This window comes from Prionailurus bengalensis, chromosome C1 (assembly GCF_016509475.1).
Source record: "Prionailurus bengalensis isolate Pbe53 chromosome C1, Fcat_Pben_1.1_paternal_pri, whole genome shotgun sequence".
Classification (NCBI taxonomy): domain Eukaryota; kingdom Metazoa; phylum Chordata; class Mammalia; order Carnivora; family Felidae; genus Prionailurus; species Prionailurus bengalensis.
The window spans coordinates 111895954-111911449 of NC_057345.1; positions in this window are offsets into that span (position 1 = coordinate 111895954).

Consider the following 15496-nt stretch of genomic DNA (forward strand, 5'->3'; position numbering starts at 1 on the left):
TGGAGGAAAGGAGGGAGGGATGAGTTGGTGAACCACGGGGGAATTTTAGGGCAGTGAAACGATTTTCTAGGATACTGTAATGTTGAATACATGTCATTATACATTTGTCTAGACCCATACAATGTACAACAACAAAGACTGAACTTTAAGATAAACTATGGACTTTAGTTAATAATACTGTATCAATATTGATTCATCAGTTGCAACAAATGTACCACACCAATGCAAGATGTTAATAAGAGGGGAAACTGGAGGAGGGGGGAGGAATATACGGGAACTCCCTGTGTCTTCTATTCAATTTTTCTGTAAAATTGAACTCCTTACAAAGTCTATTAATGTTTTTATTTATTTATTTTTTTTTAGTTTTTGCTTTAATTCCTGTTAGTTGACACACAATGTTATATGAATTTCAGGTGTACAATATAGTGATTCGTTAATTCCATACATCACCTAGTGCTCATCACAAGTGCATCCTTAATCCCCATCACCTATTTCACCCATCCCCCCACCAACCTCCCCTCTGGTAACCATCAGTTTGTTCTCTATAGTTGTTTCTTGGGTTGCCTCTCTTTTTTGTTCCCTTTTTCTCATTTGTTTTGTTTCTTAAATTCCACATCTAAGTAAAATAATATGGTATTTGTCTTTCTCTGACTGACTTATTTCACATAGCATAATACTCTATACAAATTTTATAATTATTTGCTTTAGTTCTGTGAAAAATGCTCTTTGTATTGATAGGGATTGCACTGATCTGTAGATTGCTTTGGGTATGGACAATGTATGGACATTTTAATTATATTAATTATTCCAACCCATGGTCATGGCATACCTTTTTAATTTGTTCTGGTCATCTTCAGTTTCTTTCCTCAATGTCTTACAGTTTTCAGAGTATAGGTGTTTCACCTCCTTCATTTACTTTCTTCTTAGGTGGGTTGGGTTTTTTTTTTTTGGTATAATTTTAAATGGAATTGTTTTCTTAATTTCTCTATCTGTTACCTCATTATTAGCGTATGGAAATGGAACAGATTTCTGTACATTAATTTTTTATCCTGAAACTTTACTGAACTCGTTGATCAGTTCTAATAGATTTTTGGTGGAGTCTTTAGGGCTTTCTATATATAGTATCATGTAATCTGCAAATAGTAACAGTTTTACTCCTTCTTTACCAATATGGATGCCTTTATAATTTTTTTTTCATCTAATTGCTGCAGCCAAGACTTCTAATACTATACTGAATAAAAGTGTTGAGTGTGGACATCCTTGTCTTATTCCTGACCTTAGAGGAAAGGATTTCAGTTTTTCACCATTAAGTATGTTGTTAGCTATGGGTTTTTCATATATGGCCATTATTTTAATTTTTTTAAATATTTTTTATTATCTTTTTAAAGTTTTTTTTTTTTTTTGAGAGAGAGAGGGAGCATGCACAAGAGGGGCAGAGAGAGAGGGAGAGAGAGACAAGCCCAAGCACTGAGAGTGCAGATCTCTATGAGGGGCTTGAACTCACAAACCATGAGATCATGACCTGAGCCAAAATCAAGAGTCGAATAGTTGACCATCTAAGCCACCCAGGCGCCCCTTTGCGACTATTATTATATTGAGAGGTTTTTTTTTTTAATCATGAATGTATATTGTATTTTGTCAAATATTTCTTTTGAATTTATTGAGATGATCATATGGTTTTTTCCCTTCTCTTATTTTTTTCAATGTTTTATCCATTACTTTTGAGGGAGGGAGGGAGAAAGAGAGAGAGAGAGAGAGAGAGAGAGAGAGAGAGAGAGAGAGAAAGGGGCAGAGAGAGAGGGAGACACAGAATCCGAAGCAGGCTCCAGGATCTGAGCTGTCATCACAGAGCCCGAACCCATGAACTGCGAGATCATGACCTGAGCTGAAGTCAGACGCTTAACCGACTGAGCCACCCAGGCACCCCTCCCCGTTGTCTTATTAATGTGATGTATCACATTAATTGATTTGTGAATACTGAACCACTCTTGTAACCTTGAATAAATCCCATTTGTTTGTAGTGGATGACTTTTTAAATGTATTATTGAATTTGGTTTGCAAATATTTTGTTGAGGATGTTTGCATCTATGTTAATCAGAGATGTTGGCCTGTGGTTTTCCTTTTCTATAGTGTCTTTTTCTGGTTTTCATATTAGGGTAAGTCTGGTCTCAGAATGAATTTGGAAGATTTCCTTCCTCTGCTATTTTTCAGAATAGTTTGAGAAGAATAGGTATAAATTCTTCTTTAAATGTTGGTAAAATTCATCAGTAAAGCCCTCTGGTCCTCGACTTTTGTTTGTTGGGAGTTTTTTTTATTATTACTATTTCAATTTCATTACTAGTAATTGGTCTGTTCAAATTTTCTATTTCTTCCTGATTGGGTTTTGGAAGATGGTATGTTTCTAGGAATTTATCCATTTCTTCTAGGTTGTCCAATTTGTTGGCATATAATTTTTCATACTATTCTCTTATAATCTTTTGTGTTTCTGTGGTGTCCATTATTTTTCCTCTTTTATTTCTGATTTTATTTGTTTGAGTACCCTCTTTTTCTTCATGAATCTAGCTAAAAGTTATCAATTCTGTTTATCTTTCCAAAAAACAGCTCTTGGTTTTTCATTGGTCTTTTCTACTGTGTTTTTCGTCTTTATTTCATTATTTCTGGCCTAATATTTATTGTTCCCTTCTTTCTACTAGCTTTGGGCTTTGTTTATTCTTCTTTTTCTAGCTCCTTTAGGTGTAAGATTAGGTTGTTTATTTGAGATTTTTCTTGTTTCTTGAGGTAGACCTGTATTGCTTCCCTCTTAGAACTTTACTTTTGCTCTGTCCCAAAGATACTGGACTGTTGTGTTTTTATTTTCAGTTGTCTCCATGTATTTGTTGGTTTCCTCTTTGATTTCTTAGTTGACACATTCATCATTTATTAGCATGTTGTTTAGCCCATGTTTTTTTATTCTTTCCAGATTATTTTTGGTATTCAATTTCTAGTTTCATACTGTTGTGGTTGGAAAAGATACTTCTTCTTAAATACAGTCTTCTTAAATTTATGGAGACTTGTTTTGTGGGTTAATGTGGTAAATCCTGCGGAATGTTTCATGTGTACTTGAAAATAATGTGTATTTTATTTGTTTTGGGTGGGATGTTCTGTATGTATCTGTCAGGTTTATTTGGTATAATATGCTATTCGTTTTTTTAAAAATATAACTTATTTTCAAATTGGTTTCCATACAACACCCAGTGCTCATCCCAACAAGTGCCCTCCTCCCTGCCCATCACCCACTTTCCCCTCTCCCCCACCCCCCATCTACCCTTAGTTTGTCCTCAGTCCTTAAGAGTCTCTTATGGTTTGCCTCCCTCCCTCTCTGTAACTTCTTTTTTCCCCCTTCCCCTCCCCCATGGTCTTGTGTTAAGTTTCTTAAGATCCACATATGAGTGAAAACATATGGTAGCTGTCTTTCTCTGCCTGATTATTTCACTTAGCATAATACCCTCCAATTCCATCCATGTCGTTGGAAATGGCAGGATTGCATTCTTTCTCATTGCCACGTAGTATTCCGTTGTATATATAAACCACATCTTCTTTATCCATTAGTCAGTTGATGGACATTTAGGCTCTTTCCATAATTTAGCTATTGTTGAAAGTGCTGCTATAAACATTGGGGTACATGTGCCCCTATGCATCAGCACTCCTGTATCCTTTGGGTAGATTGCTAGCAGTACTATTGCTGGGTCATAGGGTAGTTCTATTTTTAAGTTTTTGAGGAACCTCTACACTGTTTTCCAGAGTGGCTGCACCAGTTTGCATTTCCACCAACAGTGAAAGAGGGTTTCCATTTCTCCACATCCTTTCCAGCATCTATAGTCTCCCGATTTGTTCATTTTGGCCACTCTGACTGGTGTGAGGTGATATCTCATTGTACTTTTGATTTGTATTTCCCTGATGATGAGTGATGTTGAGCATCTTTTCATGTGTCTGTTAGCCATCTGGATATCTTCTTTGGAAAAGTGTCTATTCATGTCTTCAGCCCATTTCTTCACTGGAGTATTTGTTTTTCAGGTGTGGAGTTTGGTGAGTTCTTTAGAGATTTTAGATACTAGCCCTTTATCCAATATGTCATTTGCAAATATCTTCTCCGATTCCATCAGTTGCCTTTTAGTTTTGTTGATTGTTTCCTTTGCAGTGCAGAAGCTTTTTATCTTGATGAGGTCCCAATAGTTCATTTTTGCCTTTAATTCCCTTGCCTTTGGAGATGTGTCGAGTAAGAAATTGCTGCAGCTGAGGTCAAAGAGATTTTTTTCCTGCTTTCTCTTCTAGGGTTTTGATGGTTTCCTGTCTCACATTCAGGTCCTTTATCCATTTTGAGTTTATTTTTGTGAATGGTGTGAGAAAGTGGTCTAGTTTCAATCTTCTGCATGTTACTGTCCAGTTCTCCCAACACCATTTGTTAAAGAGACTGTCTTTTTTCCATTGGATACTCTTTCCTGCTTTGTCAAAGATTAGTTGGCCATACTTTTGTGGGTCCAATTCTGGGGTCTCTATTCTATTCCATTGGTCTATGTTTCTGTTTTTGTGCCAATACCATACTGTCTTGATGATTATAGCTTTGTAGTAGAGGCTAAAGTCTGGGATTGTAATGCCTCCCATTTTGGTTTTCTTCTTTAATATTACTTTGGCTATTTGGGGTCTTTTGTGGTTCCATACAAATTTTAGGATTGTTTTTTCTAGCTTTGAGAAGAATGCTGGTGCAATTTTGATTGGGATTGCATTGAATGTGTAGATTGATTTGGGTAGTATTGACATTTTGACAATATTTATTCTTCCAATCCATGAGCATGGAATGTTTTTCCATTTATTTGTATCTTCTTCAATTTCCTTCATAAGCTTTCTATAGTTTTCAGCATACAGATCTTTTACATCTTTGGTTAGGTTTATTCCTAGGTATTTTATGGTTCTCAAGAAAGCTGGGATAGAAGGAACATACTTAAACATCATAAAAGCCATATGTGAAAAGCCCACAGCTAATAGCATTTTCAATGGGGAAAAACTGAGAGCTTTCCCCCTGAGATTAGGAACATGACAGGGATGTCCACTCTTACCACTGTTGTTTAACATAGTACTGGAAGTCCTAGCATCAGCAATCAGACAACATAATGAAATAAAAGGCATCAAAATTGGCAAAGAGGAAGTCACACTTTCACTTTTCACAGACGACATGATACTCTACATGGAAAACCCAACAGACTCCACCAAAAGTCTGCTAGAACTGATACATGAATTCAGAAAAGTCGCAGGGTACAAAATTAATGTACAGAAATCGGTTGCATTTTTATACACCAATAATGAAGCAACAGAAAGAGAAATAAAGAAACTTATCCCATTCACAACTGTAACATGCTATTCAAAACCACTGTTTTTTTGTTGTTGTTGTTGATTTTCTGTCTGGATAATCTATCCATTGATACAAGTGGGGTGTTAAAGTCCCCTAGTACACTGTATTACTGTCAATTTCTTCCTTTATGTCTGTTAATATTTGCTTTATGTATTTATTTGTATTTGCTTTATGTATTCAGGTGCTCTTATAGATAGATAGGAGTGTATAGATATTTACAATAGTTATTATTTTCTTGGTGGATTGACCCCTTTATCATTATGTATTGTCCTTCTTTATCTCTTGCTATAGTCTTTATTTTAAAGTCTATCTTGTCCAACATAAGTATTGCTACCCCAGTTTTTTTTTCTTTTTTGCTTCCATCTGTATGGTATATATTTTTCTATTGTAGTTTGTACTGTCTAGGTCTGAAGTGAGTCTCTTGAAGGTCACAAATATGTGGGTCTTGTTTACTTTTTAAAATCCATTTAGTCACCCTATGTCTTTTTATTTGAGCATTTAGTCGATTTACATTTTTTTAAGTTTATTTATTTGAGAGACAAAGAGCATGGAGCAAGAGAGGGTGAGAGGAGAGAGACATACAGGGACAGAGAGACAGAGACAGAGAGAGAGAGAGAGTGAGAGAGAGAGAGAGAGAGAGAGAGAGAGACCCAAGCAGGCTCCACGCTCAACATGGAGCCTGACGCAGTTCAAACCCATGAACCGTGAGACATGACCTGAGCTGAAGTCAAGAGCTGGGCGCTTAACCAACTGAACCACCCAGGTGTCCCTAGTCCATTTACACTTAAAGGATTTATTGCCATTTTGTTCATTGTTTTTCTGGTTATGTTTGTAGTTCTTCTCTGTTTCTTCTTCTCTTGCTCTCTTCTCTTGTGGCTTGATGGCTTTCTTTAGTGTTATTGCTTGGATTCGTTTCTCTTTATTTTTTGTGTGTCTATTGTAGGTTTTTTATTTGTGGTTACCATTGGTTTCATATACAACATTTTATGTGTGTAACAGTCTATATTAAGTTGATGGTCCCTTAAGTTCAAGGACACTCTAAAATCACTAAATTTTTACACACACACACACACACACATTTTATGTGTATGGTATCATCCTTTACATCTTTTTATTTTGTGTATCCCATGACTAATTTTTTAATTAATCTTACTACTTCTGTGTTTTAACCTCCATACTGGCTTTTATAAGTGATTAACCTACCATCTTTACTGTACGTTTACTTTTACCTGTGAAATTTTTTCCTTTTTTCCTTTCCTCTTACTTCTAGTGTAATAGCCTTTTTCTTCCACTTAAAGAATTCCCTTTAACATTTCTTATGAGACTGGTTTAGTGGTGATCAACTTCTTTAACTTTCATTTGCCAGGGAAGCTATCTCTCCTTCTATTCTGAATGATAACCTTGCTAGATAGAGTATTCTTGGTTGTAATTTTTTTCCCTTTCAGTACTTTTAATGTATCATGCCACTCTTTTCTAGCCTGTGGTTTCTGCTGAAAAACCAGCTGTTACCAACTAAGTTCTTGATTGAACCAGAAAGAGGAAACATTTTCTGGTAGGAAAAAATATATAATCTTTGGTTGCTCTAATTCCTTTTTAAATGAGTTTCTGCATTCTATAAAAATTATAAGACAAAGAAGAAAAAAATGTAACCAATAATCAAGAAGAAAAGAGCCAATATTTGCACACCCACAATGTATTAAAGAAGACAGAGAAAACAGTGGGCCAAATGGGTGGAAAGGTGGAGATTTTCTCGGAGAAATGGAATATGCAAAGACAAATCATGTGGACCCTCTGGAACTGAAACTTTGATATCTGAAATTAATAACTCATTGCACAGCTTTCACAGAGATTGGCCACAGGAGAAGACACATTAGTGAACTTGAAGACAGATTGATAGAAACTCCTCAAATCAGCATAGAGAGAAAGCAAGAAAGAAATGTGGAGAGAGGGGATGGCCGACTGACTACTCATATGAGGTCCTCTGTACCATGTGATTGTTTAACCACATGCATGAATTTTGTAAACGTGTGCAACGCTCTCCTGCTGATGAAGGGTTCTGTGGGACCATTAGTGCCCACGATCTGACCCTTGTGCACATTGCATGGCAGGGCGGGGGGTGGTGGGTGCAGGGGAAGGACTAGAAACCAGAGGACCTGGGCTTCAGGCCTAGCTCTCCCACCAGCTTGCTGTGTGATCTGGGTTTGCTTGCCTTCCAAATGAGGGACAGCTAATGAGTACTGTGGCCTAATGGGCTGAGGTAACTGGCCCCCAAATAGCATAGATTCTCTGGAGCCGGGTTAGGCTTGTTACTATCCAGTTACTGCAAACCAGCTCTAGCACCTGCACCTTGTGTTGGGAGAGCTGCTGTCCCTCCATCTGCATCCCACTTGGTAACAGAAGCAGGGCTCTGTGGAGACCCCACAACAGCGATGTGTCAGTCTTTAGAACCCCGTGTTGCCATAGCCAGCCCCATTCAGCTCCAGCCTCTGCCAGAACCTGGGAACACCCTCACTTGCTCTCTCACCCTGTTAATTCCTGGCTCTGCTGAGGTCTCTCTAGGACTGACGTTAAGTAAGAATCCTTGCCTGGAGGCCAACAAACTTAGGGGCAGATCCTCATTCTCTCCATACTCACCATATGTGTTTGGGAAGAAGTTTTATCTCTCTGAGCTTCAGTTTTCCTCATCTGAGTAAAGTGGGAGAACGACAGCATGCATCTTTTAAGAGCGCTTAGAGGATTAAATCAAACAGTGCATGTAAAGGGGCTAGAAAAATCCCTGGTCCTTAGCACAGGTCCAGGTAAACAGAGTCTGATTTAAGAACTTCTGAGAACTAGAAAGATTATGGTGTGTTCCTCCTCCCCACGTACATAATTTAAAGTAAAAATCATGCTGAACCACAAAATAAGTGCAATAAAGTCCATCACAATTCTGACTTTCCCATGATGATTACATTCTTTTTTTTTTTTAAAGATTTTATTTTTAAGTAATCTCCACACCTAACGTGGGGCTCAAACTTATAACCCTGAGATCAAGAGTCGCACGCTCTACCAACTAAGCCAGCCAGACGCCCCCATGATGACTACGTTCAATGTCTTTTTTCTTTCTTGATAGATTCTTTTAAAACTCACTTCAACTATTTCAGTGACCTAAGTGTCTGTTTGGCCCCAGAGACCGAACTGCAGCCCCGTTTGGGAACAGGTGAGGAACCACCTACCATGGGAAACATCCTGAGCAGAGAGGGTAGGCGCTGCCCCCTGCCTGCCCTGCCATATCCAATCCTGGCTGAGCCCCCTGGAGTTTCCAGCAGGGCTGCAGCCTGGGCCAGGCCTAGCCCTGCACCTGCTCCAGTGGAGACTGCCAAGGGACAAGGCTGAAGTTGGCTAATGATTGACCTATCCAAATATTGACAGAGCCTAGGTCCTGCCATTGCCCAACTGTACCTGACTCCTCTCCCTCACCTGCAACCTCGCTCCTTGTCTCAGAGGACAGAACAGGGACTTTGAAGCCTACCACAAATTCCACCCAACTCTTCCATTAGGGACAACTGAGGGAGTCCCTCTGAGCCTCTTTCCTTCTCATCAATATGGAGACAGTCAGCAGCTCCCACCTCTAGTTGCTGTGAGACAACCACCATCACATGGTCAGCTGAGTGTGGATGATCAATACGACCACTCTTATCCCTGCTCTCAGCCTTCAGCCTCCCTGAGACAGAGGGGTCTGGCCAGCCATCTCTTCCCTGGAGCCCAGCTCCCTGCTTAGCCTCTCCTGGCATTCCCTGGGACTTGGCCCAGCTACTCCTGAACCTGTGCCCACCAGCTCACCAGCCCCACCACCCCACGACCTCCCCCCCCACCCCCCGCCAGCTCTCCCTGGTCCTCTTGGCCTCAGTTTAGTTAGCAGTTTCCCGTCTGTCCTTCCACCCCTGCTCTGCCCCCTGTGTCAGCTGGGTGGAGGGCTCTTCAGGAGGCAGAAACCCCAACCCCTTACCCCAGCAGCCCCAGAGCCAGAAGTCTGTGCACATGGCTGCTTCTTCCACTGGAGAACTGAACTTTTCCACTTTCATAGACGACTCTAGCCTGTACAGCTCTCTCCCATCTCTGAGGAGGTATTAATTACTGTGACCCTCAGTCCTGGACTTTGTGTGAAGGAGTAAGGAAAGAAGGAGAGGGAGGAACTCACTGAGGACTTTACTTCCAGGCTGCAGGCACTGCCTGTTTTTATTTTGTTTGATCCTCACAACCACTAGGGATGTAGTGAATATGAACCCAAGTTCTTAGACGAGGAAATCAAAGTTCAGGGTCAGGCAGCAAGCCTTAGGCATCAACTGGGAGCTATCCATGGCAATAAATATAAAATGAGCTGGGCAGCTGTTGCTGTGTTTTGTTCTTTTTGTTCATTTCGTAGGAGAAACTTGTTTAAGATGGGAACTGCCTGTTCTTTACGAGTTTGGTAGAACTCACACAAACAACATGTGGCTGAGGCTTTGGAAGGGGACAAGGGATGGTTTTCAGTACCACTTCAGTTTTCTGCTGTGTTTTCAGGAATGTTTTTTTTTTAATTGTTTTTACATTTTTATTCAAAGAGAGACAGAACGCTAGCCAGGATGGGAGCGTGCAGAAACAGAGGGAGACACAGAATTTGAAACAGGCTCCAGGCTCTGAACTGTCGGCACAGAGCCTGACACAGGGCTCAAACTCACGAACTTTGAGATCGTGACCTGAGCCAAAGTCAGATGCTGAGCCACCCAGGCGCCCCAGGAATGTATCTATTTCATTTATGTTTTCAAATTTATTAGCTTATGACAAAACAGTTCCTAATTCCCTCTCCTTTCTGTTTTATTATGTGATTTTATTTTTTTGAGATATAATTGACATTTAATATTATATTTGTTTCAGATATACAAGATAACAATTTAATATTTGTATATATTTTAAAATAATCACCCCAATAAGTCTAGTTAACATCCATCACCACACTTAGTTACAAATGTTGCTTTTTTGTGTGATGACAACATTCAAGATTTACTTTCTTAGCAGCTTTCAAATATACAATACAGTATTATTAACTATAGTCACCATGTTGAACATTACATCCTCAAGACTTACTTATTTTATAACTGGAAGTTTGTGCCTTTTGAACCCCTTCACCCATTTTTCCCACTCCCAAATCTTCTGTGGCAGCCACCAATCTTTTCTCTGGGTCTATGAGTTTGATGTTTTGGTTTGTTGGTTAATTAGTTTTTTTAGATTCCACATATAATTGAGAAACTATGGTATTTATATTTCTCTGTCTGACTTATTTCACTTAGCATAGTAACCTCAGAGTTCATTCAGGTTGCACAAGTGGCAAGATTTCCTTCTTTTTATAGCTGAATAATATCCCAGTGTGTGTGTGTGTGTGTGTGTGTGTGTGTGTGTGTGTATCATGTCTTCTTTATCCATTCATCCATTGAGGGACATTAAGATTGCTTCTGGATCTTGGCTGTTATAAATAATGCTGCAAAAAACATGGTGGTGTAGACATCTTTTCAAGATGGTGTTTTCTTTCCTTCAGATAAATACCCATAAGTGAAATTGTTGGAGCATATGGTATTTCTGTTTTTAATTTTTTGAGGAAACTCCATACTGTATTCCACAGTGGCTGCACTAGTTTGCATTCCCACCAACGATACACGAGGGTTCCCTTTTCTCCACGTGTTTGCCAACACTTACTATTTCTTGTCTCTTTGATACTGGCCATTCTAACAGGTATGAGATGTTATCTCATTGTGGTTTTGATTTGTATTTCCCTGATGATTAGGGATGTTGAGCACCTTTTCACAAACCTGTTGGCCATCAGTATGTCTTCTATGGGAAAAGGTCTTGTCGGAGCCTCTGCCTATTTTTAATCAGATTGGGTTTTTTGCTGTTGAATTATATGAACTCTTTATATATTTTGGCCATTGATCACTAATCAGATATGTAATTAGCAAGTATTTTCTCCCATTCAGTGGTTGTCTTTTCATTTTGTTGGTTTCCTTTGCTGTGCAGATGCTTTTAGTTTTATGTAGTCTCTCTCACTTGTTTATTTTTGGTTTTGCTACCTTTACTTTTGGTGTTGAATTTGAAATATCGTCACTAAGACTCAGGTCAAGTAATTTACTATGTTTTCTTCTGGGAGATTTATGGTTTCAGGTTTTACATTTAAGACTTTAATCCATTGTTGGCACAAAAACAGACACTGAGATCAATGGAACAGAATAGAGAACCCAGAAATGGACTCACAAATATATGCCCAACTAATCTTTGACAAAGCAGGAAGGACTATCCAATGGAATAAAAACAGTCTCTTCAGCAAGTGGTGTTGGGAAAACTGGACAGCGACATGCAGAAAAATGAACCTGGACTACTTTCTTACGCCACACACAAAAATAAACTCAAAATGGATGAAAGACCTAAACGTAAGACAGGAAGCCATCAAAATCCTCGAGGAGAAAACAGGTAAAAACCTCTTTGACTCTGGCCACAGCAACTTCTTACTCAACATGTCTCCAGACACAAAGGAAACAAAAGCAAAAATGAACTATTGGGACCTCATCAAAATAAAAAGCTTCTGCACAGCAAAGGAAACAATCAGCAAAACTAAAAGGCAACTGACAGAATGGGAGAAGATATTTGCAAATGACATATCAGATAAAGGGTTAGTATCCAAAATCTATAAAGAACTTATCAAACTCAACACCCAAAGAACAAATAATCCAGTGAAGAAACGGGCAAAAGACATGAATAGACACTTCTCTAAAGAAGACATCCAGATGGCCAACCGACACATGAAAAAATGTTCCACATCACTCATCATTAGGAAAATACAAATCAAAACCACAATGAGATACCACCTCACACCTGTCAGAATGGCTAACATTAATGACTCAGGCAACAACAGATGGTGAGGATGTAGAGAAAGAGGCTCTCTTTTGCACTGCTGGTGGGAATGCAAACTGGTCAGCCACTCTGGAAAACAGTATGGAGGTTCCTCAAAAAATTAAAAATAGAACTACCCTACGACCCAGCAATTGCACTACTAGGTATTTATCCAAGGGACACAGGTGTGCTATTTCGAAGGGGCACATGCACCCCAATGTTTATAGCAGCACTATCAACAATAGCCAAAGTATGGAGAGACCCCAGATTTCCATCGACGGATGAATGGATAAAGAAGATGTGGATATATATATATATATATATATATACACAATGGAGTATTACTCGGCAATCAAAAAGAATGAAATCTTACCATTTGCAACTATGTGGATGGAACTGGAGGGTATTATGCTAGGTGAAATTAGTCAGAGAAAGACAAATATCATATGACTTCACTCATATGAGGACTTTAAGACACAGAACAGATGAACACAAGGGAAGGGAAACAAAAATAATATAAAAACAGGGAGGGGGACAAAACAGAAGAGACTCATAAATATGGAGAACAAACTGAGGGTTACAGGAGGGGTTGTGGGAGGGGGGATGGGCTAACTGGGTAAGGGGCATTAAAGAATCTACCCCTGAAATCATTGTTGTACTATATGCTAACTTGGATGTAAATTCAAAAAATTAAAATTAAAAAAAGACTGTAATCTATTGTGCATTAATATCGGTGTATAGTATAAGATAGTGGTCCAGTTTCATTCTTGTGCTTGTGGGTCTCCAATTTTCTCAGTACAATTTATTGAAGAGACTGTCCTTTCTCCACTGCATACTCTAGCCTCCTTGTAAATTAATCATGTATGCATGGTTTTATTTCTGGGCTCTCTATTCTGTTCCACTGACTTTTTTTAATGACAGATATGTACTTTTTTGATTATATAGCTTTGTAATGTAGTTTGAAATCAGAAAGTATGATGTCTCCAGATTTGTTCTTCTTCCTCAAGATTGCTTTGGCAATTTGAGGTCTTCTGTTGTTCCATACAAATTTTAGAATTGTTTTTTTTTTCTATTTCTGTGAAAAAATGCCATTGGAATTTGATAGGAATTGCATTGAATCTGGAGATTTCCTTGGGTAATATGGACATTTTAACAATATTAATTCTTTAAATCAATTCATTTAAATCATTGAACAGCCTTCCATTTATTTGTATCTTCTTCACTTTTTTTGTCAATGTCTTATCATTTTCAGTGTACAGGTCTTTCAGCTCCTTGGTTATATTTATCCTGAGAAATATTCTTTGGGGTATAATTGTAAATGGGGTTGTTTTCTTAATTTCTCTTTCTGGTAGTTCACTGTAATATATAGAAATGCAATACATTTTTGTATATTGATTTTGTATTGTGCAAATTTACTGATTTGTTGATTAGTTCTAACATTTTTTTGGTGGAGTCTTCAGCATTTTCTATGTATATCATGTCACCTGGATATAGTGGCAGTTTTACTTCTTCCTTTGCAAAATTGGATGACTTTTATTTCTTTTTATTACTTCATTCTGTGGCTAGGACTTCCAGTATTACACTGAATAAAAGTGGAGAGAGTGGATGTGTGTGTCTTTTTCCTGATCTTAGAGGAAAAGCTCTCAGGTTTTTATCACTGAGTGTGATGTTAGCTGTGGGCTTGTCATATATGTTCTTTATTACATTGAGATACATTTCCTCCATACCCACTTTGATGAGAATTTTTACAATAAATGGATGTTGAATTTTGTCAAATGTTCTTTTCTTTTGTGTCTATTGAGATGATCATATGATTTTGATCCTTCATTTTGCTAATGTGATGTATCACATTGATTGATTTGCAGAGGTCGAAACTTCCTTACATTTCTGGCATAAATCCTACTTGATCGCTGTATGTGATCCTTTTAATGTATTGTTGAATTTGATTTGCTAGTATTTTCTTGAATATTTTTGCATCTATGTTAATCAGGGATACTGGCTTATAATTTTCTTCTTGTCCCTGTCTGGTTTTAGTATCAGGATAATGCTGGCCTCATAAAATGAGTTTGGAAGTATTTTTTCCTCTTCTAGTTTTTGGAAGTTTGAGAAGGATTGGTATTGATTCTTTTTTGAATGTTTGGTAGAATTCACTGGTGAAGCCATCTGGTCCTAAACCTTGTTGGGACTTGTTTTGTTTTGTTTTTCTTTTTCTTTTTAAGTAGGCTCCCTGCCCAGCATGGAGCCCAATGCAGGGATTGAACTCACAACCCAGAGATTAAGACCTCAGCTGAGATCAAGAGTCAGACGCTTAACCGACTGAGCCACCCAGACTCAGGGAGGTTTTTGAGTACTGACTCAAACTTCTTTTTCTTTTTTAAATGTTTATTTTATTTTTTGAGAGAGACAGAACATGAGCGGGGAAGGGGCAGAGAAAGAGGGAGACGCAGAATTAGAAGCACACTCCAGGCTCTGTCAGCACAGAGCCTGACGCGGGGATAGAACTCAGGAACCGTGAGATCATGACCTGAGCTGAAGTCGGATGTTTAACCAACTGAACCACCCAGGCGCCCCTTCTTTTTTTTTTTTAATGTTTATTTATTTTTCAGAGAGAGAGCCAGCATGAGCAGGGGAGGGGCAGAGAGAGACTGGATAGAGGATCTGAAGCAGGCTCCATGCTCACAGCAGTGAGCCGGATGCAAGGCTCAAACTCATGAACCGTGAGGTCATGACCTGAGCTGAAGTCAGACACTCAACTGACTAGTCATCCGAGTGCCCCCTGACTCAATCTTCTTATGGGTAATTGGTCTGTTCAGTCTTTCTGGGGTGCTTGGGTGGCTCAGCAGTTGAGCATCTGACTTTGGCCCAGGTCATGATCCCGCGGTTCGCGGATTTGAGCCCCACATCAGGCTCATTGCTGTCAGCACAGAGCCTGCTTCCGATCCTCTGTCCCCATCCCCCAACTACTCTGCCCCTCCCCCACTTGTGTTCTCTGTCTCTCTCAAAATAAATAAATAAACTTTAAAAAAATTGGTCTGTTCAGACTTTCTATTTCTTCATGATTCAGTCTTTGGAAGTTGTGTGTTTCCAGGAATTTATACACTTCTTCTAGATTGTCCAATTTGCTGGCATCTAATTGTTCACAGTAGTCTCTTATCCTTTGTATTTCTGTGGTATTGGTTGTAATGTCCTCTCTTTCATTTCTGTTTGTAT